Raw genomic sequence first — 26,689 nt, 5'->3', positions numbered from 1 at the left:
GCGTTATGTTAGTGTCATTTGCTTGGGGACAGCTTCATTCTTTTTATTACAACATCTTTCCTCTTATGCCTGTAAGTGTCCCTTTGCACAACATCTATCTCTAGTTGCATGCTTAGAGTCTAGACAGTTTATGTAGTGTCTAGATTTTAGGGTGGCAGCATCCACTACTCCCTTGACAACTACAGTTGTGTTGGATTAAAATTTCACTCCTCATATTATCATGTTTTGTGTCATGGCGTATTTTCTTCTTTGATGGCCATTTCTTAGTTCCAAGTGTCTTTTTTTGTGCAATGTCACATAATTTTAGCATTGATAGACAAGAAGGAAATTCAACTTCGCATTTTCCTCTCTGTGTGCGAATTCAATAACAGCAGCACATGGTCCAATTACCAGCAGACTTTGGAAGAACTGATGGGATTGGTCACTGGAAATGGCACTTGTTTTTTTTTTTTTACTTTGGTAGAGATTTGTGGACTCATCAGCTAGTAGCAAACTTTGAACTCTGTGCAGTTATAGTAACTGAAATTTCAACACATCATTAGGAGCACTGTGTTTATAAGCTGCATTAGATTAAACCAGAACCTGTACATAACATAAATGGCAAAGCAAGGGCTGTATGGGAATGTGGGTAGGAAGTTTACACGGAATTTGAATAACACAAATTGTCACTTTTAAAGAGATAAGGACAGATGGGTACATACACATCGAGAAAGAGACAGAGGGGAGAAAATTTTTTTGACACATTAAAGGAAAAGAAAACAGTATCAAACACTTTTTACGTAAGTAATTTCCTCCACTAAGAAATTGAGAAGTACTGGAAAATAAAGAGATGATGTGAAAGAAATTTTCTACTTATTTAGAATATAAGTGACAAAGAGAGGCCCTTAAAAGAACCAATCCAGAAGGGTAGAAAGAAGAGGATTGGAGAGAAAGCCAGTCAACAGATGCACATAGAACGTGAAACAGTTTTATAAAGGCAAATCAAGCTAGAATTTTTCCCCATAAAGCCCTTGAATTATGATAAATGTGAATGCTATGCATGTATATTTGGAAAACCAACTGTGCCTTCTGCTTTAGTTGCCTTTTTTTTTGCACCAATAATTTCTTAAACAGCATTCTATTTCTACAGCATAACTCTGTCCCTGCAGTGTAGCCATGCTTTGCTTTGACAAATCAAGTACTAAATAATTCATTGCTGCTCTGAGGGGAAAAATATCTCCAGCATACTGCTAGGGAAAGTTTCCAGGCCTCATAAACGGAGTGGCTTAAGTCAGATATGCAGAAGCACGGCCTTGTAGTGTGCAAATGTGTTTCAGATGAGTTAAGACCCAGTGTGAATCAAAGGAAGAGGCTGGAATTTCTTGTTAGCAGGCAGTTCGCCCCAGTAAAATACTTCATTGCCATTATTTTTAATGGAGGTTAATAGAATTCTACTAGCGTATTAGGAATTATATTTTTACTAAAGAAAAAGAAAAGGATTTGTCCAAGTGAGGACTCTTAATTGATGGAGCTTAAAATGTATTTCCAATCCCTTTTATGATAGATAGAAGCTTCATGTATTCTCAAAAAAAAAAAAAAAAGAAAGAAAAAAGGAGAGAAGACACTGGTGACTCATACTACTTGTAATCGTAGCTACTCAGGAGGCTGAGATGTAAGGATAGCGATTGCAAGTCAGTTCAGGCTGGAAAATCCAGTGAAAATTGTATCTCCAATTAACCTCCAAAAACCCAGAAGTGGAGAGGTGGTTCAGAATGGTATAGTGCTAGCTTTGAGGGCAAAAGCTCAGGGTCGGCACCCAGCCCCACATCCAACAAGGAAAAAATAAAATAAAATATAAATAAAACAAAAAATGCTGGGAGAGTCCAGGACAAGAATAAAATAATTAAGATAGCAGGAAGTGTTCAACAATTATTCTCAAGAAATAGAATATGCTATACAAAGGGATATCAAGGACATACAAACCATGCATATCAGTGATAATTTTTAGAAGACAATTTTAATTACCTCTTCTCAAATCCAAACACTAAAATATGATTTTATTTCAAAAGAAATACTAATACATCTGTTAGAAAGATGAGCATGTCTTTCTCTCCCATTTACTAGGCTCAAAACAGGTGGAAGGAATAGTTTATATAGTCATAAGATATTTATGTTGCATGTATCTAGGGTCTTGAGGGGCTTGCAAAATTCATACCTTTAATTCGTACTCTATCCCTGTGAGATAAGAAGCATATTATTAGACAATAACGTAACTAATGGGCATCCATGGAAGCAGGACAGCTGGTAAATCTTGAAAGGAGCCCTCGATCGACTGTATTTCTGCCTTTGGGGGGTGGAAAATGGCTGCAGGGAAAGTACATGCTTGCCATAATTCACCAGCTCCTTCCTTGTCTGTGAAGGGCTTTTTTTTTTTTTTTTGGTCTAGTTTATCAAAACTATTTTTATTTAAGTAACTCCCTAAGATGAACACAAAAATACATTTTCAAGTCAGTGAACTTTCTGATTGTCTTCTACCTACTTTTTCTTTCTGGCTACTAGCAGATTGTCCTGTAACATGAGCCTTTTTGTCCATACTCAATTTTCTAAGTGAAAATTGTTACTGTATGGTTCAGTTCCAGCTGGATTCCCATAGGCTAGAAAGAAATACAGACCCTCTTAATTTTGTGTCCAATATTTATGCAAATCCAAAGCAATCCTCCATTTCATGTGGATTTCTTTGCAAGTGAAAGTCCTTTGGAGATCTTATTGAAGTACTTATTAAGCCTTTGTGATCCTGTCCTAAGGATATCCTTCTTTGGTCTCACTGTGTTAACCTTTAGATGTCCAATTGTAGTTTTTTTGTCTTTTACTATGCATTGTGTTCACTTGTAGATTTATAGGTATATTCTAATTACTACAAATGAGAGAAACCATGCAACCTATGTTTCTTTGGGTCTGGCTTACCTCACTTAACATAATTTTCTTTAAGTCTTTCCATTTCATTACAAATGGGGTGATGTCATTCTTTCTGATAAAAGCATAGAACTCCATTGTGTATATATACCACATTTTCTTGATCCATTTGTCCACTGAGGGTAGTCTAGGCTGATTCCATATCTTGGCTGTGTTAAACAATGCTTCAATGAATATGATTGTACTGGTAGCTTTAGTGTGGCCAGGTTTGTGGTTAATCGGATAAATACCCAGGAGAGGAATATTTCGGTCATTACTAATTGGGTTGCTGTTTCTTTGAGGATTTATTTTGGGGGGATTTAATTTTTTGAGCTCTAAGTATATTATAGATATGAGGCCCTTGTCTGATGTATAGCTATGTGCATATGGTTATATAAAATGATGCTTATTGAAATGAATTCCAAGAAATGAAAATAAGTGGATTTTTATTTTACTTTTTGTGGGTTTTCCCTCCTTTTTATGCTTCTCTCCTTTTGTCACTGGCTTTTATTTCTATACCTTTTGTATGTTTATCTGATGAGGGGGATAAGGGAAAGCACAGAAATGGCGGGACAAAGGGTTAACTAATTCAACAGTGATATTCACAAGACACTATGTTGAAAATGAATGATACAACTTGTTGGGGAGGAGGGTCAAGAGGAAAATAACTGGAAGAAAATGAGAGAAGAGGTGATACTATTCTAAAAGAAATGTACTCATTGCCTGACTTATGTAACTACATCCCCTCTGTAAATCACCTTTACTTTACAATAAAAATTAAACACAAAGAATTTATTAACAGTCAATACATTTATCCTGTCACTGCCCAATGTGGACCATGGAAGTGGAGCCACCACAAAGAAACATGCACAGAGACAGTAGTGTGTGATATGCAGAAACACCCTGCTATGATGTCGACCTTCAACAAACAGTGGCATTGACTATCTCAATAGCTAAATCTCTAGATTAATGATAAGCTAAAGAATTTTTACATCTGGCATGTGTTTTCTACTATGCTAAACACTGAGGGAGGCATTACAAAAAGATACTTCTTTCAATAACAAAGTTGAAACTGTAGATGAATTATGAGAACATTATTACTGTTATGTCAATGTATTTTGATTGTAAGATCTCTCTTACCACATAAGTAGTGAATAGAAAGCATAGATGTTGTGAATTTTGACTGCACTCTGTAATTTATTGAAATATGCTCTCACTAGTCTTAGGGAATTATTTACAGAATGATTGTTTTATGATACACAAGTAATGCTAAAGTATTAAAAACTCTTCTTTTTAAGTCTTTACATCAGTTTAATTTCAGATAACAGTAAAATGAATGCTCACACACCTGCTGGCTCCCAGCTTTCAGGTGTACCATACAATAAATCAAACCCCGGGTGGGTAAAAAAGGCTGTGGGTGTTTGTCAAAATACTCACCATCATTTTTCAAACACTATGACTTTGGCTAACGTAGAAAGATGCTTACAGATTTCTTTTCTATTCTGCATTTTATGTCTTCTTGAACTTCATTGGAAACATAATCTTTGTGTCTTTGGAACATAATCTGCTGGTTCTTTGGAAGTTCATTCACCACAAGAACATTTGTTTGTTTATAATTTCTAAGAGCTAATTTTAACTAGCAGAATAACGTGATCCTAGGCCTCATATATAATTTCATATATTCAAAAACCAATAGAGTGTTTTCTATTATATGCAAGACCCTGGGTTCAATACCCTGCACCAAAATGTAGGAATAATTTGTGTATACACCACTTCATAAAACTTACCAATCCATAGATGAATCTTTGAGTTATTTGTATATTCTGGAAGTTTTGATTGGTGCTGAAATGAACATGTGGGTGCCAATATCTTTTTGAGATTTTCATTCCAAAATACAAAGAAATGCTTCAATTGCAAAGAACATAGGTAATTCTAAAAGGCATTCACTAAGCAAACCCACTCATGAAATGAAATACCGTGTGAATTCATTTACATGAAGTGCCTAAAATAGCTTAACTCATGAAGGGAAAAAATAAAATTATGGTTGTAAGGTATAATGAGAAATAACAATTGTGAGTTGCTAATCAATGGCTGTATGATTCCAATCATGTAGTTGAATAAGTTCGAACGATCGGCTGCATAATATTGTGTTGATATGTAAAAATAATTATTATTGATTTAAATATCTATTAACAGGTTAGCTCTCACTGTATGTATTCTTCCCACTGTAAACTCTGCAATATTACTTGATGTAATACTGTACTTTATTTCATAAACTGGCTGAATTTGTATTCTCTGCTAATCTTTTCAGTAACAGAAAATAATAGATTATATATTCTTCAAACATTCTAATATAAAACATATATATGTGTCTGTGTATGCAATGTTTTGAATCATAACATCCTCCAGAACATGCAAAACACTCTAAGTATTCAAAGCAAATTATAGGGATCCATTTTGAGTTTCTTGAATAAATTTTCAGCGAATATCTATCATCCAATGTGATAAATATTAGGAAGTCAATGATAAAGAAGAAACAGTAAGGAGGTCAGACTATTCTAGTAAGTAGTAATTAGTGACTCCTAGTGAGCAACTGAGCATTAAAATAAATACAACATGGTTGACATTATATATGTATATACAGTTTATTCAATTAGTGTCACTTGTATGTTACCATGAGTTCTTTGTAAAACAATAGGAATCTGAAGATGGAAAAATATAGCCATTAGTTAAAGAAGTTTAAATTAACGTATAAATAACAAGAGATATTCATAGGACTAAATCATCAATGATGCTTGGGATAGGGTCAAGGAAAGAAAGCAGAGTACACTTAAAATAGAACTTAAAACTTATCAATAAAGAAATTGGCAAGTTAACCGATTTCTAGATCAGCCAAAATAGTTTACACATGACCCAGTGGGAATCTTCAAATAATTAAATAAAATGAGCATAGATTTAACAGGGTTGGTGGGCAATGAGGTTGACACAAGTAGTAACACAGACTCATAAGGGGCTTGAGGGAAAGGAACATCCTAGTTATAAGACAGGCTAAGATATTTGGAGCTTATTTGGTGGTGATAAAAAGGTCCTGATACTTTAAAACCAGGGATATTTGACGTTAAATTTTTTCCTTCATAAATTTCCCCTTAATAATAAATAGACAAATAAACCAGATCTATGGATGTCCCCCAAATGACCTTTGGAATAACATAGATAAGAAATGACAAAAACTCCAATGAAAGCAGAAATTGAAAGGGAGAGGAGAGAGTAATGAGAACTATTTAGTAATGTAGCTCTGGGGGATTTAATAACCAGTTAGTAGTAGAATGAAGAAGAGAGAAATAATAATAGCTAAATTGAATAGTTCATGTTACAGTATTTATGGTTGTACTCATTTTAAAAGGATGTAAAATTGCAGAACATAAACAGAAAGGGGAAAATTCAAATTTGGTGATGATGAGTATGGCAAAAAGTTAGATTTATAATTTAGAGGTCAAGCAAAACATCAGAGTTAGATATGAGGTCATTAGCATTTGTGGTGAAAAATCACTGCAATCATAATTACAGTCAAAGATCGTGTGAAAGCCATCATAGGGAAGTAAGAAAAACATAAGCACAATCCTGTCAATGGATTGCAAAGGAGAAAAAAAATCATCAGAAAGAGTAGACACAGAGAAAAAAATGCCACAAAACACCAAAAGTACTTAGAAAATCTGTGATAAATTCAGAGAAATCACACCTTCACAAGGACTAAATAGGATCAGCATTGAAATATGTTAATAATTTTAATAACAAAGGTATTATACATTATTAGTTGCCCAATATTCATTAAGGACAGAAACTAGATAAAATGAGAGGAAACCTGGTATTCAAATGCATGGAGACAGTAAGGAGACATTTAAGGGAATCTAATCTGAGAAGGACCAGAGATTTGCTGATACCAAGCAAAGAAATAACACAAGACAACATAACATTTTAAAGAGTGTATGCTTAACAAAGAAGCCAGAGTAGAGAGGGTAGATGAAATGTTTGATATATAATTGTCCCAGAAGGACTAGAGAAGAATATGAGGAAGAAATATGAACAAAAGGATGATCTGGGGTAAAGGATGAATATTGGGTTCATATGTCCTCTGGGCCAAGGTGATGGGAATACCTTCCTAAAGAATTTACTTTTCTCTGAAAATTGTTTGCCAGTTTACCCCAGGAGGGTTGAGAGGGAAGGGTAAGAGTTGATCAAAATTGATGAAGTTTAGAACATCAGCTAAGAAAAAAGGCTGGGAAATTTAATTCAACAAAGCACTGCAGCTTGGTTGAGATTTGTAATGTTCAGTTCAGTTGTAAGTAGACATATCTACTATTCAAACACTTATCATTTCATTGTTGAGAAAATATTGAAAACCTTTCCTTCTAGAGTTTTTTTATATTATACAATACATAATTCTTTTCTATAGCCACATTGCTCTGCAATAAAGTGCACTTTGTAAGCAATAAGAGTTCCATAAGCAATGGCCCATGATCCCAGATCTCGAAAATAAATTCTGTAGTTCACCAGTGAAGGTATAGATACAAGAAAAAATAATGGAAGAAAAACAATGTATTTTCTCAGCAGGATAAAAATTTACTAAGCATAAATTATGAATGAAGATCGCTATCAAAAGTCTGATTTTTTTCAGTTGCCTTCTAAGCTTTGTGGTACTCTAAAGGAGCTATGATTCTAACACTGCTATTTGACAAAAGCAGGGCAGCAGAGGCCAGTCTTGCACTCACATATTCGAATGTAATTCTAACACAATTTGCTAAGTGTTACGGCAGAAACTGAGAATAAGTGCTATAGGGTCAGAGAGCTTTCAATGGCTCTCCTTGACATACCCATTGAGGCTTATTCTTGAATAGGAGAGAAATCCAAGAAAGAAGCAAGCAGAAAAATAATAGCTATAGCAATTCGCATGCTCTATTTCCACCATGATTGTTTTATGCAAAGATAGAACAATAAAAATCCTGGGCAATAAAACTGATATTCCTTGCAATCAGCTTCAGCAGCTAGAAAATGCAGTTAGTGGTGAAACACCAGCTGCCTCAACATGCCTCAGGCACGGTGTGTGTTAGTCCTCTGCTGTCCTACTTAAGAGGGACAGGACCAAATAAAACAGTAGGAACTACCATCCATCAAAAATACAGTTCTGTCACCAAGGCAAAATTTTTGATTGAATTTCCTCAGCAGACACTCCGGGTCTTCATGTTCATCAAGGTATTTCATTTAAATTACCATGAAAGTGAAATTAAGTTGGTATTAACCTTGTCTCTTCAAATGACGCCACTGAACGGTAAACACACCATTCTGACATGTGTGGAAATGAAATGATGAATTGATACACGTGGTGCTTGGAATGGATGGAGTCCTTCTAATGAGTGATTACCTGTGGTATAACTATATTGATTGTGTTTGTACATGTCAGATGGGGCTGGCAAGGATGAACTTGAAGAAATCAATCTTGAAACCTGCTAGGACAGCAGCCTCCTACTTTCACAGGCACTAAATCATAGACTTAAACTTCATTTCAAGAAAAGTAGTGGAAGTTTGTAAGGTACCAATCTCTTCCCAACACTAGCTGCCTTGGCAAATGATTTCGGGTCCACTCAGAAAACAAATGTATGTTGTGATGGAGAACAAAGAATAAGTATATAATTAACACACACACACATACACACACACACATACACACACACACACACACACACACAACCAATCCTTCTCCCTTGTGATAAAGAAGCTATTTTCTTTCCGTTTATTTTTCATATTATTGTAAATGCACACTTGGAGATACATATTCTTCTGCCCCCTATTCTCCCTATATAATGAAGAGCAACTCCTTATATGCCTCTTCCTGTATTTTAGTCTAACCATTTGTTAATATGAGAAGAAAAAGTTAGCAATGTTTATATGTTTGCAGGGATTTCCCCTGGAAGTCAGAAGGATTCTGTCTATGCATACACAGTGATATCCAGTCATACACTTGAATGTGATGGAAAGTGATATTTGGTAACTTTGGAAGTGTCATTCCACTCCTTGCCTGCCATAATTCAGGAAGAACAATTTCTAAGGCAGATCTAAACTGAGAATTGATCATCTGGGCAGGTGAAACAATACAAGGTCATCTAACCTTAGAACACGGCCTCGTACAACTATACCAACCTGCTGTACCTCTGGTATCTAAAGATAGAATACCCAGGAAAGAGCAACCTGGCCCAAATCTTTTCTTCATGGTTTGATGTTCTCAATTTAATGGTCCATGAGGTGGTCCTATTGGGAGGTGGTGGACCTTTTAAGTGGTCAACCTTAGTGGTAAGGTTTTAGTTCCTTGAGGGCTTGCCCTTGAATAGGATTGCGAGACCCAAGCCCTTTTCCTTTTCCTCTTTGGGTCCCTGATTCAAATGCTTACTTTTGCTCTGATGTGCACTCCCTGCAAACATGAAATGCTATCTTGCCACAGGTCCAAAAGCAATGGATCCCATTGACTCAATGGAACTTCCAATACTGGAAGCCCTCAAAACATTTTTTTGCTTTTTAAATTTATTATTTCAGGTGTTTGTTATAGTTATGGAAAGCTAACACCATAGAGAGTGATTTTCCGTTCTGTTTTATTTTTCATTTAAAAAGGGAAGAAAGACATGTAATACATGTCTTTCATTACACTGCATGTCAACCAGACATAGCAATTTTGAGCGATTCATTTCTACACATGCCTGGTGATATTTTTCCATATAATTAAACAAAAGTCTACTTCAGGGGCATGGGATTTGATTATAGCAACAAAACATCACCCTCTTGGTTGTTTTATACTCCTGCTATTAGACACTTGAGAAAAACACTTACCTCAAAAACTCCTCAGGGAGAAAGTTTACCCATTTTATTTTAGTTCATGAATTAGTAATTCAAGTCTATTGCCACAAATTAGGAATATTTTATATAATATGTTCATGTCACAATGAAGGTATGTGACTATTGGATATTTTATTTGATCCATATATTGGCATGATTAAAAAAGGACTGGCTTATTTTTCAACTATATTAGCATAGGAGTTCAAGAAGATAATGTGTGTGTGTGTGTGTGTGTGTGTGTGTGTGTGTGTGTGTTCATATGGGCACACATTCTGTAAGTGAAATCCTTACTGAAGCCTAAAATCCTTGAAGGCTGCTGGAAAGCACCAATGTCCCTTACAGGCATCACACAGAAAAACAAGAGCTGAGGACAAAGGAAGTAAAATAAAAATTAAGCGTCTACATTGGTGTCTAAGGTTCCAAACAACCCTAAGTAGTCGCTCTGCCATGAAATACTGGCTTCACTTTTCTTTCCACTTGGATGGGAATAACACCAGCAATATATTCTCATTAAATAATGATATATTATCCAAGTAAAATTGTTCATTTTCAAAACTTTGCAAAATGCATAGAAGCATTAAGGGAAAAAAATTCAAATCACCTGCCATCCATTGTCTACCAGACAGTCAGTTAACTTTAAGCATCTTTTATGTGTATACTTCTGCATTACTTCTCAGGATCCTAAGACCTGTAGAAGCTGCTCTCTGCTTTGTTGTGAAGATTTTTAGAGAGGCATTCCCTGTACCATTAAAACTTAGACAACTCAACAAAGGATGATAGGGATTGAGAATGATGATTTGTTTCACTGTGTCATGAGGCATATAGTTTTGCATATGTATGTTTGTATTTGAGTGTGTTGTTTGGAAACAGTGTCACATTTAAGGCATTCTCTGTACTCATAGTTGGAAGAATGTAAAAAAATACTTAATATATCTAGGTCAATAATGGTCAGTCATCAGTAGTATGGGATATTAGTTTTACAAACAGAGATCTCATAGTAATTCATTTCAGTATTGCATAATGTAACATCTAAATTCAAAGTAGCAAATCAAGGAATGTTCAGTGCTAGGCCTATATTTCCTTTCTGCATCTCTAGAGTTATTTCCACACTAGAGTTCCTGTCTGTTTCCTCACATGCTCATTTCCAGTTCCTTGTAGCTCATTTTCCCAAATTAAACTAAACCTTGGCACTGTTGCCTCATTCCTGTAATAGTAGGTATTCAGGAGGTTGAGATCTGATGATCACAGTTCAAAGTGAGACCAGGCAGAATTTATCTCCAATTATTTACAGAGTAAGCCAGAAGTGGAGCTCTAGCCCAATGGATAGAGTGCTAGCCTTGTGCAAAAGGAACTTAGAAAAAGTTGCCAGGAAAAAGGGAATCCTACTACACTGTTGTTAGTAGTATAAACTTATTCAACCACTCTGGAAAGCAGTATGGAGTTTCCTTAGAAGGCTAAACATAGAGCTCGCCTATAACAGCAGCTCCACTTTTGGGCATCTACCCAAAAGATTACAAGCAAGACCACACTAAAGCCACCAGCACAACTGCGTTCATCACAGCCCAATTTTCCATAGCTAAACTATGGAACAAACCCAGGTGCCCCTTAGTAGATGAGTGGATCAAGAAAATGTGGTACATATACACAATGGAATTGTATGCCTCTATCAGAAAGAATGACATTGCCCGATTCATAAGGAAATGGAAGGACTTGGAAAAAATCATGCTAAGTGAAATGAGCCAGACCCAAAGAAACATAGACTCTATGGTTTCCCTCATTGGGAATAATTAGTACACGTCTAGGATAGTCCTAGCAGAAGATCACAATAGCTTAATAGCTATTTCCATATTAACCCATATGTTGATGCTAAATGAAATGAACTCCAAGTATAGAAGCAAGTGGTATATCATTGTTGTCATTATTTTCAACATGCCATGTGAAATTATGCCCTTTTTCTTTTGTATCCCTTCCCCATGGTTTTACCCCTAATATCACTGTAACTGATTTTAGTACCCTGGATATTGTATATACATGTATTGGAACTAGGGAAGGGAAAGGGAATACCAAATTGAGAGACAAAGATAAACCAATGCAACAGTAATACTTAGAAAACTACATGGTGTAAACCAACTGTACAATTCAAGGGTGGGGGAAAAATTGGGAGGGCTGAGGCAGGGGAAAAATGAGGGAGGAAGTGACAAGTTGGATAAGAAATGTACTCACTGCCTTATGTATGAAACTGTAACTGTACATCACTTTGACAATAAATAAATAAAATTATATATACATATATAATACACACTCACCCACATACACACACACACACACACACACACACACACACACACACACACACACACTGCGGCTAGGCCCAGAGTTCAAGGCCCAGGATTGAAAATAAATAAAAATTTTAAAAATAAAATAAATTGAACTGCAGATTATTTTTCTTACAAATGAAAACTCTTAATTGGTTATCCTAAAATCCAAAGTTCACTATGCATTTCTTAGCCACATGTTTTGCAATAATGACATCTCTTTTGACCAACACCTATAAAAATAACTTTACTGTGGACAAAATGAATTCTATTAGCCAAATAAATTATAGCCAATTCTAAAAGATCAGTTGCTATCTTATTAAGTTTATCTCTAATTTTTCTTCCCTTTATTCTCCCAAACTTATTCCTCCAATCCTTTGCCTTTCCTACCTGCCTTCCTTTTCACCCTCACTTATCTTTCAGTCCTTTCTTCTTTCCTTAACTCATTAACATTTTGATTTATTGAAATGTGTTGAATACACATAACCTGTGTGTGTGGCTTGTAACTTCTATTGCAACCTGAAGGCATGTGCTAATTTTATCACTCTGCAGAAGTGAGTCTGTACATGAATGTGCATACCAGTGCATCAAAGTCTCTATAATAATTGCTACTGCTCTTATGTAGACAGAACAACAAATGAACAGAAAACTCCACCAACCTTGGAGAGCCCTCAAGGTGCTAATGTTTGATGGTGGAGATTCTAGGCAGGCTGTCTGGCAAAGCAATAAAAGCCTTAAATGGTTTGGGGACCACCAGTCCCTGCTTTGTAAAGTATTCATGAAGTGGAATTACGATGACCTGCTACCTTGATATGATTTTCAGTTGCCTCCAGCTCTCTCTGCATTCAGTTTGACCTCCTTTGCTACCTTTGACATTGATCTATTCTTAAGATTTTAGCTATAGGCTTTATGTTTCAACGTAAGATTAAAGTTGGAAATAAAAGTCACCATAATATCTCTGCCTATACATTGATGGGCTGGTATTGCAGTTCTTTGTACTAATCAGGGCAGCCATTGAAGAGTCTATTTGGTAAACAATATCTTCAGGGACGTAAGTTGCAATGAAACTGCTGCAGAAGGTCGAAGGGGAAAGGAGAAAGAAAAGGAATGGCTGTGACACTAAAGACTGCTCCTGAATTATAGAGGGAAATCAGAGGGGGTTGCTAAAAATGGCCACAAGCACTTTGTATTTGATATTGGCTCATCCAATACATTCAGCCCCAAATGACAAAATCATTCTTTTTCCTTCTCCTTGTGGGACTTGTTACAATGCCTCCCCATGTTTCGCCACTAGTACATACAGTCTACATGCTTGTCTACCAGGTGGTGTTTTGCTTCTATGTTCCACCTCTAATGTAACCCATTTTTATTATATCTCTGTACTTTATAGCAAAATTCTACATTTGTCAGTGCCTTTTGTGATATTTCATCATGATTAATAGTTTGCAAAACACAATCAGTTTCTATTTTTTATGCTTTCCACCCTCTTTTTCCTTTTCTTTCATGTCCTTCTTTTTTTGACTATCACCTAGTTAATCAGAATTAAAGGAAAACTGCATAATTCAGAATGAATGGTGATACAGAAATATGTTTGCTCCTTACAGACAGCCAAAGGAGGAGAGAAAAAGAGAGGAAAGGCTACAGCAGGTCTGATATGTGGGTGTTCTGCCTTTTAGGCATAGGGGTTCCTTTTTCTACTTAGAAACAAAAGAGTTTTTGGAGAATGGAGAAGGACAGGGATGAATGACGCCCCAATTTGCATTTTGTGCGCATAATATTCCAATCCAATTGACTAGAGAAAGGTTTTCTTTCTCTCATTACAAAGGGAAGCACCCTGTTTTAAAAATATTTGAATCAAATTTGATGCCCAATTACTATTTTTCTTAAACTTGTCTCTGATCATGAAAGAAATAAATGCTGAAACCTACTGGTTGTTTTATTTTTTAACTCTACTAAATATCTTGGGGAACATGGTGAACAAGAAAGGTACTCAATAATCTGAAGGGGTAGGTTCTTTGTTATTGCTGGGTATTATTAAGTAAATCATTCCAACATCTTTGTCTTTATTCTTTTCCTTTGTCAGTTAAAAAGTCTTCAGGATTCTTTCACCTTTGTAATTCAAAACCTGTGTCCTGGAACAGGTGAGGTGCATAGGCTGCTGGGATAGCAGAGTCACCTGTCCACCTGGATTAAAGGCACTTGCAAATGCCCTATCTATACAACTTCCTTACAGAGAGGTTTAAGATGCCTTTCTTAAACTAAAACAATTTGAATAAAAGTGCTTTATTTTCCTAATAATTGTAAGGGAATCCCTGTTTAAAAAAAAACACAAAAAACACAGATCCATTTGAAACACCACAATCTACCAACTCCCCCCTTTTCAAGCTCATATGGCTGACAAAAGTCTAGAACATTCCCCGGTGTTTGTAGAGCATTCACATGACATACTTTCTGCTGAATTCTGCTGCTGGTCTCTTAAGGAATATTGCAATAGGGGGCTGAGAAGGAGAATTCTGTTCATAATGAATCCTCAGAAAAGGATATTTAAAACAAGCAGCCAGTTAAAAGTAGTGACTCTCACAAAATGAGATTACAAGCTGCTCGAAGAAAAGAACTCCATTGTCTTTATCTTGTCACGGGAAAATTCAGTGTTGAGGATTCAAAATTTATCACAACACTCAATATATGTTAAGTTTCTGAAGGAGAAAGGCAGAATCATATTTTTTAAAGAACTCAATGGTGTCTTTAAAGTAATGAAAATTGTCCTAAATATTCTGTACTTCATTGTGTGTGTGGATTGGGGGTGAGGACAACTATGATCAGTTAAGTATTTGCTTATTGACTTTATTTGACTTTTCTCATACTTCTCTCCCCTTGGCTCCCATCTAGCCAATTGTCCCCCATTTTGCTATTCTATTACCAAAGGAGTCAATGAAATCATATGTGGCTGGGATATGATGAAATTTGGACTGTTAGTAGCATTTCCAAATTCGGACTTGGTTTTTCTTCATTATCCCCCATCTCCCAGGTCTGGCCTCACCTGATCCTAGAAAGCTGCATTTTCCTTGCCTTTTCCCATAGGCCTCACCACAACTACCTTGGGCCTTCATTTGTAAATACCAGGGAGCTGTGCTCTCATTCAAAAATAGCCTCTCAAATCTGCTTCACGGGGCAGCTGGAAGCACAGAAAAAATATCTAGGAAAGGATTCATCATGATTCATTTGTTTTCCCTCATTTTTCTCCTCATTCCCTTCTTCCACAATGTATTTATGATATGAATATATATATATATTACCATTTTTCTCATGGCCTAGAGGATAGTAAAGGTGCTACAGAAGCCTTCTGCTCTCTTGACTTTTGTTCAAATGGTTCCCAGGAATCCAGCTCTCCTTATGCCAGAGAGTACAGGGCTGCCTTTCCCCACAGATATGTTCCTATCTTCTGCTACAGTATGCTGTTTTCTTTGTCACACAAACATTCAAGCGTGCCTTTTCCCTTAAAGAGTACCCCGTGGTGAAAGATGGTTGCTTCTTCTCACCCTTTAATACTGAATTCCAGAGAAATTTCTGCAACTTACTACAGCAGTACTTAGATATAAAGGGGAAAAAATATATCTGGATGGCCAGATCTCTAATATAGTGGTAGATGCCTTTAAAGCCTATGCCCATATGCCCATAAGAATACGTTAATAGAGAAAACATCTCATTAGATATTTCAGACATATACTTGTCTAGATGGTGGGATAAATCATGTATTTTTCCCTTTCTTTTATATTTATTTTTTGCACTGGAAAGTAGCTTATATTTCCCTTTTGAATTCACTGATAACTTTGAGATACATTCTCACATCTAATTCTGCCAAACAAAGCACACAGCTGGGAAAGCACATTTATATATGCTACTGGAAGATTTCTGCTAATTCAAGTCATGTGGGATTGCATAATGAATTCATTTCCAAGTACTCTCATGTAGCAGAATGAAGTACACCTGTAATATAAATTAAAAACATTTATGATAAGATATACATTGCAAGGAACCCTTGACACTGCGAATAAAGAAAAGGTACATATTTATGAGCGTTTTAACGAGTGTATGTACAACCATATATTTTCATACATATGCTAATTATGGTGCTATGAATAGTCAATAATTGATTGTAAGGTAGTTTGCAGATGTTAAAACTGTGTGTAAATGCATGATCATCCTAAGAATTTTAAAACCCTAATAGCCAAAGGCATAGAGAAAAAATGCACACTCCAATTATGATTACTTTAATAAATGAATAAAAGCTATTTCCTATGAAGCACTAAAGAGAAAGTGTTTTTTATCGCATCTAATGAGACTATGACTGATAATATAGGACTCTAATATGGAAAGCTGCATTTAATTCAATATAGCAGCCTTAATGGTTAAGGAGGCCCTGTTTTCTCAAGAGAGTCAAGTTAATATATAATATATATTATATATATAATATATATTACCAAAGCAACAGTTTTGAAGTAAACGATATGTCCCTAAAATGTATAAAATGATATTGAAAGAAAACTACATTCCTTGTGAAAATGTTTAATGCGCATGCTTAATTTTCCATTTATATATTGAAGCAGTTTAGGTCCATCTAGCTTAAGGTTTGATAAAAGGAAACACATCTATTTATTGAGCATTCTCCATCCATCCATCTGCCTATACATCTAAAGATCTGGCTTCTGTGTATCCTCTGCTACCTATGAGGCAGGTATCACTTTCCCAACATTACAGATGAAGGTCAGAGCAGAGAAGGTATTCAAATCCTAACCAAGGTCACCAGAGCACATTGGGTACTGGTTGATTCTTGCGCTAAGGCTTTCTAAGGTCTCTTGTGGGATGGTGATTTTATTTGCAGTGATGAACACATATTACAATGGTCTTTTTAGATAATAACTTCCCCCAACAGACTTTAGGTTCTTTTTTTTTATTTTTATTTTTTTTTTTTTATTTTACCAGTCCTGGGCCTTAGAATCAGGGCCTGAGCACTGTCCCTGGCTTCTTTTTTCTCAAGGCTAGCACTCTGCCACTTGAGCCACAGCGCCACCTCTGGCCATTTTCTATATATGTGGTGCTGGGGAATCGAACCCAGGGTTTCATGTATAGGAGGCAAGCTCTCTGGCCACTAGGCCATGTTCCCAGCCCCCTAGACTTTAGGTTCTTAATTTCAATAGCCACATAATAATTTTTGTATGCAGATACAGGAGCAATATGCTTGACACAAAACAGACCCTCAACAAATATGGATTTAATTTAATAGGAAAAAAGCCACATCTGTCTTAGTTTGCCTACATTATAAATCCTAGTACTTATGTCTTAGGAAATACAGTAAAATAGAGATGAGGACTCAGGTGAATTGACCGAATGCCACATAGTCATTTTTTTTTCTTCTAATGCCTTCATTAACCCAACTCACATGAGCAGCAGGGAACTTTGACTTCATTCATTACTTTTTTTGTAATTGGCAAATACTGTTTCCATGTCCTTTTCTTCCACTCAAATATTTATTCTCCCAACACTCAGGAAAACTTTATTTCTCCTATTTTCAAAACACTGGAAGTTCCTCATTCAGCTTGTTACAATTTTATATCTTCACAGTGTGCTAGCAGGGCTGAAATTCAGCACAAAGTAAATAAATTCTGTTAGCAAGAGGTAGTTATTTTTTATCAAGCTGGTCATACATGTAAGAAAATGTTACAATTCACAGTGAATGTTACTGGCCTGACTACAGAGACCATAGTAGACAGATATATATTTAAAGTGACAGGTGCATTGTGCCTTAAGCTTTATCAAGATATAGTGGGGGAAAAAAATCCCCTTTGTACCACATCTCATTGTCCTGACTTGTACATTAATTATTTTCCCTATAGCTACCCATGCAGGCCACTAAAGTAAAAATTCAACTCAAGGAAAACTGATAACCAAGGACTACCTAGGACCTACAAGTCCTGCAATATTCTGTCCCCCCAAGCACCAGGCTCTTGCAGTATATCATGGCAGCAAGAGCACCAGAAAGACACAAAGGAATAAATATTTGCATTTTTTCCACTTCACCTTCACTACCAGCCCTACTCTCGTAACCTAAGGGAACACTATTAGGCTGATAGTTTTCATACTTGTTGGTAAAACAAAATCCCATTATGTCTATTAAGGTTGAGGCCTAAGGAATGATTTTTGCATTTAGAGTGAGTGAATAGCCATGAGCAGAGGGTTGTCAAAGTGTGACTGCAAGGCAAATCCAGTCCCTGCATCTCCTGTTGTATAGCTTACAAACTAAGAGCATACATTTTATATTCTGAAGTGCTTAGGAGAAGATAAAAGTATGACTATCATTTTTAGGTGATTTCATTTCTTTACTTATTTTTAGATTTTTAAAATTTTTTTACTGTCAAGGTGACGTACAAAGGGGTTACAGTTACACGTCAGGTACATTTTCTTTCTTTCTTTTTTCTTTCTTTCTTTTTTTTTTTTTTGATGGTTGTGGGCTTGAACTCTGGGCCTGTGCAATGTCCCTGAGCTCTTCAGTGCACAGCTAGGGCTCTACCACTTGAACCACAGTGCCACTTCTGGTTTTCTGGTGGTTAATTGGAGATAAGAGTCTCAGGGTGTTCCCTGTGCTGGCTGGCATTGAACTGTGATCCTCAGATCTCAGCCTCCTGAGTAGCTAGGATTATAGGCATGAACCGCTGGCACCTGGCTATACATTTCCTTTGGAACAGTGTCACCTCCTCCCACATTCTCTCCCAAGTTATCTCCTCTTCACTTCCTTACCCTACCCCCCCACTTCCACCCCCAAGTTTCAAAATCCATTAGACACTATGTTGGAGATGATTATCTTTAATCTGGCTCCTTGTGTCTCTATGATCTAGAGACTCTCTACCAGAAATTAGCAATCTTTTCTGAAAATATTAAATGGTAGAGTTATTTTTTAACCAAATATATTTTCAAGTTTTTCTCTACATCAGCCCTTTAGAAAGAAAAAATAAAAGAAATTGCATCTTTTCTATTTTTTCCATATTTTTATGTTTTGTTTGTCAAGAACAGAAAAAAAAAAAAACTTATGTAGACAACATTTGACCAGCAGACAGTTTTCTACCATTAAAGTACCCCATCAAGCAAGAATCCTTCCAACACATCAACCTCCCCTGCTCATGGGCTCTGTGTGGCTAAGAAATAAATGTCTACTGAACTTGGGTTCACATTTTTAGCTCTATGTACTCTACTGGTATTCTGAAGGAGAGAGAGTCATGCATATATTTAGGAGATGAGTATTTCAAACAAGGAGTCCTTAGGAATCTAACGTCTGAGAAACAAAGACAGTAATGTCTCTGAGTTAGAATATTCGGTGGGTAGAATCTTAGGACCTAAGCTCATGGAAGAAAGAGGAAACTAGATTTTACAGAACCTCATGGGCCCCATTGTTTAGTTCTTACCTTGAGAGAAGGGATCAAACACTGTAAAACTTTTATTTGAATGGTAATGTCATGAAAGTCTTACTCTGGCTGTTGTACTGAATGAAGACACATTAAGGAGATTCATGGTGGAAGCCCGAGACTAGTCCCAGACACTGTTGCAGCCATTGTGGTGAAAGATCATGGAAGCTTGGAGTAAAGAGCAGTGGAGGGCCTGGTGTCCTAACTCATGCCTGTAATCCTAGGTACTCAAGAGTCTAAGATCTGAAAAACACAAATAAAAGCAAGTAATGAAGTGTGTGTGTGTGTGTGTGTGTATTTATATATAACAAGTTGTAATTATAATGCTAACTAGAGTTTAAGACCATTGCTGTATATGACATACAGTTTTGTGCAAACATAAATACGATTATATTTAACTTCCAAGTTTCATAGGAAACTATTACTAGTTAAGAATTTTATTCCTCCACCTTTGAGATCTGTTTGTGAAGAATATTGATCAGAACCTAAGTTTCAAGAAAAACAAGATAATAAAATGAAGACATGGAAGTGGGAAGATGATCACCATAGGATAGGATGAGCCACAGCATCTGGTATAGTCCCATGGTGTGCATTTATTTTATTATGTGGGACAGAATCAGTGCTGCATTTCATAATGAATCATGGTTAAAAAGAGCTCTCCTTAGGAAAATAAATCTAAGTCGATGTTTAAGCAGATATATGTATATATACATCTACATATGTGTATACATATATATTATACACACACACACACACACACACATTCAGATTCTTTGCTGTGTTAGAACATATTTTCCTAACCTGCTAAGAAGCATAGTCAGATCTTTTGATACTGTGTCTCTCCTGGTGTTTGCACCTGGGAGAGTACTATGGTGGGTAGAAGTGACCTTCATGTTTTAAATAGATTAAGGAATACAAGATATTAGGGGATCGTTAGCAGACTAAGGCAATTACTTTGTGTTCCTACTTATAACAGGTTTTCTTTGTTTTTTTGAAGAACACTAGCCTCCACACAGAAGGGAAGTGTGTGTTTATTTATTCTTCTGCCTGAACCAATGACTTACTTTTTCTTCACCCTCTACAGACAATAAACAATGTGTATCCCTGATTCCTGATACCTCTTAGCCATTAAATCCAATTATCCTACAATCAGCTTTCCAAATACAATGTATTTATAATCTCAATTTTTGAAACTTTTTGCTATTTTAAAGCATTTTTTCTGTGTTAAAGCATTGTTTTAAAATCATTACTTGCAAATACTTTTCATTTATGGGTACAAGTTACAACACACTAAGAAGGGCATCTCAAAGAATGATGTCATATCAGATAAAAAGGATGCCAGTAGTCTCATGTTCCTATAGAGTTTTAGGGTAAATTATGCCAGTAAGTTTGATATATTAACTTCTTCTATTTCATTCTGGTGTGCTGAAGTTTCAGAGTCACTTGCAAATGTCAGTAACTCTTGAAATTTAGAAATAAAATGTATATGAATAAAGATTTAAATAGATAAAAATGATTGTGTAAACTAAGGAAGGAATGTAAAAAAAGAAGTAGAAAGATACAGTTAACATTGAACATAAACTTACAACAAATATGAAAATAGCTTGAAACCTAGTACCTTGATCGTCCCTAAATTGAGTTGCTAAACAATGTAGTAGTAGTAGTAGTAGTAGTAGTAGTAGTAGTATTCCTATGGTATTGGCAAAGTTAGCTATATCCTGCCCAGTCCTCTCTTGGCCATATTTGTGTGTGACAAGGGGGATGGCGGATACTTGTCAAACTAAGTAATGTCAAAAAAAAGTAATGGTTGGAGGTTTTGAGGACTGTGAGGCAAATGACATTTGATAGAAAGCTTTGCTGCCCAGTAGCTTCTATGCAAAAGTCAAAGATAAGTTCAGGATTTTTCTAAAATTTGTTTTAGTAACTAAGGAGATGTGACTAAAAGTTGGGCCCACTGGGCCTTACTTTCCAATAAGACCATTCTTTCTCACACACAAATTTCATGCGTGGTAATATATTAATCATGACCTATCAGTGTCTATGTTAAATATTGGAAAAATATTAAAGAGTGAGAGAAAAATGAACACACTACAGAGACATTGGTGCTACTGAAATAATATGCATAGCTCTAGTTTTGTTATCTAACAAAACTATACCTGCTTACCTAGAGAATGCCTGTACTGACCTAGGTCTTGTAACTCACCACCTGGATACTTTATAACGTATGTTCTGAAGGGAGACTTAATATCCACTGTAATTACTGAATCACTATGCACTTTTTTTTTTTTTGGCCAGTCCTGGGCCTTGGACTCAGGGCCTGAGCACTGTCCCTGGCTTCCTTTTGCTCAAGGCTAGCACTCTGCCACTTGAGCCACAGCGCCACTTCTGGCCGTTTTCTGTATATGTGGTACTGGGGAATCGAACCCAGGGCCTCATGTATACGAGGCAAGCTCTCTTGCCACTAGGCCATATCCCCAGCCCACTATGCACTTTTAATAATGTACAGAAAACATTTAAATCTCAGAGTAGCTGGTAAAAACAATATTCATATCTTCTTCACTTATTTTCAAAATACAGCTAAGGACTAAGGGCCAGTCACTTTACTGAGTCCCTTTTGAGTTCATGGGTTAAGAATACAGTCTGGATATTTTGATGCTGATTCTGTCATTCAATTTGATGACCATTGAAAAGCCTAGTATAGAAGAACTGGAATGTGCCAATGCAAATCACTTGCAGTCAGACATTGTTTTCAGTCAAGTTCATCAAATTATATCAAAGACAGTAAAAACCAAAAGGTATTACTACTTCACAAAACACAGGAGGAATTAAAAATGTAATCAATAAAGACAGTAAATAGTACAAGGGTGAGAATATTTTTTCCTTAGTATTCTAATTCAGTGTACAATGCTCCAAGATCTTACCATGTCGATGCTCAGAGCCCTTGGATGTAAGTATGACTACATTATAATGTGGATGACTTACTTGCTCCTCAGTGAGGCCCCTTGAACCTCTCCATGTCCCCTATCAACTCATGAATCTACTTTTAGGTAACACAGGGATTAATTTCAGTCTCATAAATCATTCGAGCTCCAATGCCCTATTCACTGCCCATTCCAAGAGGAATTTTGCTCCTTACTTAAGCAAGGAAATATTAGTCATCAAGTAGACTCATTTCAAAACCTGTCTACCGCAGAGTATTTCCATTTACTCTGTAGTCATTTGTATCCAATCCAGGTGATGTTTCATATCAACCACTTAATGAATACACATTTTTCCATCTCAAGGTAAATCATACAATCGAGTACATTTTCCATTGGTCCCTATCTGACAGAGAATGGAATAACCATCCATCCAGTTATTTAATAAAAAAGTAACTGGGTACATAAATGTCAGAATTATAGCCATACCTCACATTCCAAAAGCCAATACAAAATAAAAGCCTATTGTACTTATTTTCTGAGTATCTGAAGAAATCCACTTATTTGACACTTCCTATTAGCACCAATTTAATATATCTGTTACTTCAAATACTGTCATAGCTTCCCTGTGGGTCCTCACTGTCTTCTCTTACAGCTGAACTCCTTTCTTCACAAAGCACCAGTTCTTTCCAAATGTGATGTAGCTCATGCCTATAATCCTTAAGCCACTTGGTTGTTCAAGATTAAGAAGACTGTGGCTGAAGTCAAGCATGGAACTAAACACAAGACTCCATCTCAAGGTGGACACAATGGTGCACAGCTATCATCCTAACTGCATGAAAAGCATTAATAGTTGAATAATGTCCAGGTTAGTCCTCTTATCAGACACATAGGACCCTAGTCAAAAAATAACCAAAGCAAGAAATGGCTAAGGGGATGGCTCAAGTTGTAAAACACTGCCTAGTAAACATAAGGCCTTAAGATCAGCCCCCTAGTACCACAAAAAAAAGAGGAAAATTCATGTACAAATAGTGGAATATTTCTTTTTGCTCTCTTTTGGTGATCATATGCCTTGCTTCAATCTCCCTTACATCTTAACTAGTTTGAATATTCCATGGTTCTTTCATTTTTAATACAATAGCATTCTTGATGTTGCAGTTTATGGTGAGAAAAGGACAAAGGGAGAACCACAGTGGTAATCACAAGACAATATATTGGAAATGAACTATACAACTTGGTGGAGGGAGGAGGGAAAGTGGGAGAAAAATGAGGATGGGGGTAACAACTTTGGCAAGAAATGTACTCATTACCTTATGTATATGACTGTAACCCATCTGTACATCACCTTGAAAATAAAATTTAATTTAATAAAAAAAAACAATAAGAGTGATGCATTGGATAAATTTCTGTTCTGTGCTTCTAGCTCTTGCCAGTGTCTGATTAGTCTTGCATAGAATGTGTGGGCAACACACACACGACCAAGTGATACAATCAGCTAAGCCCATTCCTGACTCTGTCTTAATGTGACACGTCCCTGGGGATTTTTCATTAAAAAAAAAAAATACACCCTGGCATAGGCAGCTGGGGGAATTTGCATGGAGGCTAGTACAGTGCATGAGGCCTCTATGGGCAGTTGTCATACTCAACATAAACTAAGGCAATACAGATGTTTGTGCTTGTAGGATTGGTCATCCCTTCCTCCAAGGCTAGAATTATGTTCCACATGCCTCCATGCGCATATTATTTGTTTGGTCAAATGTTTTATAGTATCTATCTATAATTTCATTAATACTGGTGAAACTTGTGTTGTGATCTTCCATGAAGAACTGGGTCAAAGACAAAACTACCCATTTACCGAGAGTGACTATTGCAATGGGGTGTCTCCAGAATGTTTGTATTAATGTGTGTCTGTATAGAAATATTTTAGTTACTGTTCTCTACCCATAGTAATTACAGTGGATACTATCACAGGTTAAAAAAATAATGAAAGACCAAAAGTCTGTGAAAAAAAATATCAGTATCAACTTAAAGAGCTAGAAGCTATTTTAATCTCATCTTTCATACTTGTAGCTGGAGAAGTTAAATTTATACAGAATGTGAGCTATAACTCTTCTTTCTTTTTAGTTGTTGTTTTTAGAGACAGTCACACTAAGCAGCTCAGACTAGCCTTGAACTTGAAATCCTCCTGCCTCAGCTTTTTGAGTGCTAGCACCACAATGTCAGGCCATGGAATATGACATATTATTTTGAACAAATGATTGCCTTAACATTTAATTTCACTTCAATACCAAATGTCCTTGTGTATTCATAAAACCAAAATGACAGGGAGGACGTAACAAGTTTGATAAGAAATGTACTCACTGCCTTATGGATGAAACTGTACATCACTTTGAAAATAAATTAAATAAATAATTAAATAAATAAAATAAAATAAATTAAATTAAATTAAATTAATTAAATAAAATAAAATAAATTAATTAAAAAAATGGTAGAGTTGTTCTTGTTCCATCAGGGCACCTTCAAAAACATTGTAATGATTCAATGCCTCAAAGGGAATGTTGAGACCATTTACTTCGAGGTAAGAATTTTTTTAACCTATAGTAGTGCTGGTAGAGCACAACAGCACCCAGGCCCTGAATTGAAGCCCTGGGTCCAGTACCAAAGACAGAGAGAGAGAGAGAGAGAGAGAGAGAGAGAGAGAGACAGAGAGACAGAGAGAGAGAGAGAGACAGAGAGACAGAGAGACAGAGAGACAGAGAGACAGAGAGAGAGACAGAGAGACAGAGAGACAGAGAGAGACAGAGAGAGAGGAAAGAAGAAGAAGGAAGGAAGGAAGGAAGGAAGGAAGGAAGGAAGGAAGGAAGGAAGGAAGGAAGGAAGGAAGGAAGGAAGGAAGGAAGGAATCTCTTGCTATACTGCAGTTTTAGCTAAAAAGTTCAACACTCAGGATAAAATTTATTTAGGTGAGTGATAATATGAATACAAATTTTACAGAAGTATATGGCTACTGTAACTCATTTACTCTCTTCCTAAAATGCCAGTGTAATAAATTTGAAAAAGCTAAAGGAAGCTGTAAATTATTACAGACTCTCTCTATTGATGCATAAAACCTCATTTGCTTCCCCTTGAATCTGGGATCATTTTAATGACCAGCTTGGCCTACGAAATGTACCATAATTGACATTGTAAACTTCTGAGTCAGTCTGTAAGTTTTGTACCTTCTGCCCTGGCCCAAAGGAGGGCATTTTCTTGGAGAAGCCAGACACTATGTAAAGAACTGTGAAATCAGTCTAAACAAGTCCAGCCATATTTGCGCAGGCCCTGTACATAGTGGCTCCAGATAAATGTAGAAAATAAACAAAACACAGCTGCACTAAAAACTGAGTTCTGGCCACATTGTTCCACCGAAGTCATTGCTGTTGAGATTCCAATTTTTATGGTGCCAGAAATAAGCCACTCTATTATGCCAGCCCCAAATCCTATCCAGACAATTCTCTCCTCATTTCTACTTACTTGCCAGCCACAAAATTCACTGTGATTCCTAATAGAGATAGCTCCTGGGACAAAGGTTGCAGAAATGATGATTATAATTTTCCCCATTTTTGTTAATTAACTGGCATTTTATTGTAAGCAAAGCTTTTCTTTCTCCCCCATTTCTAATAGCCATTTTTAAATCAGTATGGATTCCTACTTCACTTTATACACTTTAATAGAATTATTATTACTCAAGTTGACCAAATTTTGTCCCATTGCGTTGATTGTTGCATCCTTTGTGCTTACCTCCAGTGTTCTTTGAACAGTTTCATGGAGATAAACAGAGGAAAAGGCATTAAGTTCCTTTAATGGAGAAAGGCATTTATAAACCAAATTCTGCTCATTGAGACTTTGATATCATTGCTTCTATTCATTCTTAGTGACTAGAAAAAGGAAAATGGTTTTTATACTGACATTCTACATAGTTCTATGCTCACTTACGTGTTAAATTTGAAAACCGAGCTCACATCAATAATTCTAATTCTAAACTATTATCTCTGTTTTTTGAAGTCTTAGCAATTATCATGTTTGCTAATGCTTTCTAAACAAAATAATGGCTCCCATTATTGTCATTATATTTGCTTACTCCATTAATTCATGTATTTGCTTAATATGTTCCATCACATAAGCACCTCCTATCTCTTCTTTCCTA

The sequence above is a fragment of the Perognathus longimembris genome, chromosome 6 (genome assembly GCF_023159225.1).
Source record: "Perognathus longimembris pacificus isolate PPM17 chromosome 6, ASM2315922v1, whole genome shotgun sequence".
NCBI lineage: Eukaryota > Metazoa > Chordata > Mammalia > Rodentia > Heteromyidae > Perognathus > Perognathus longimembris.
The sequence above is the reverse complement of the archived record's forward strand: the minus strand, read 5'-3'. Positions refer to the sequence as shown.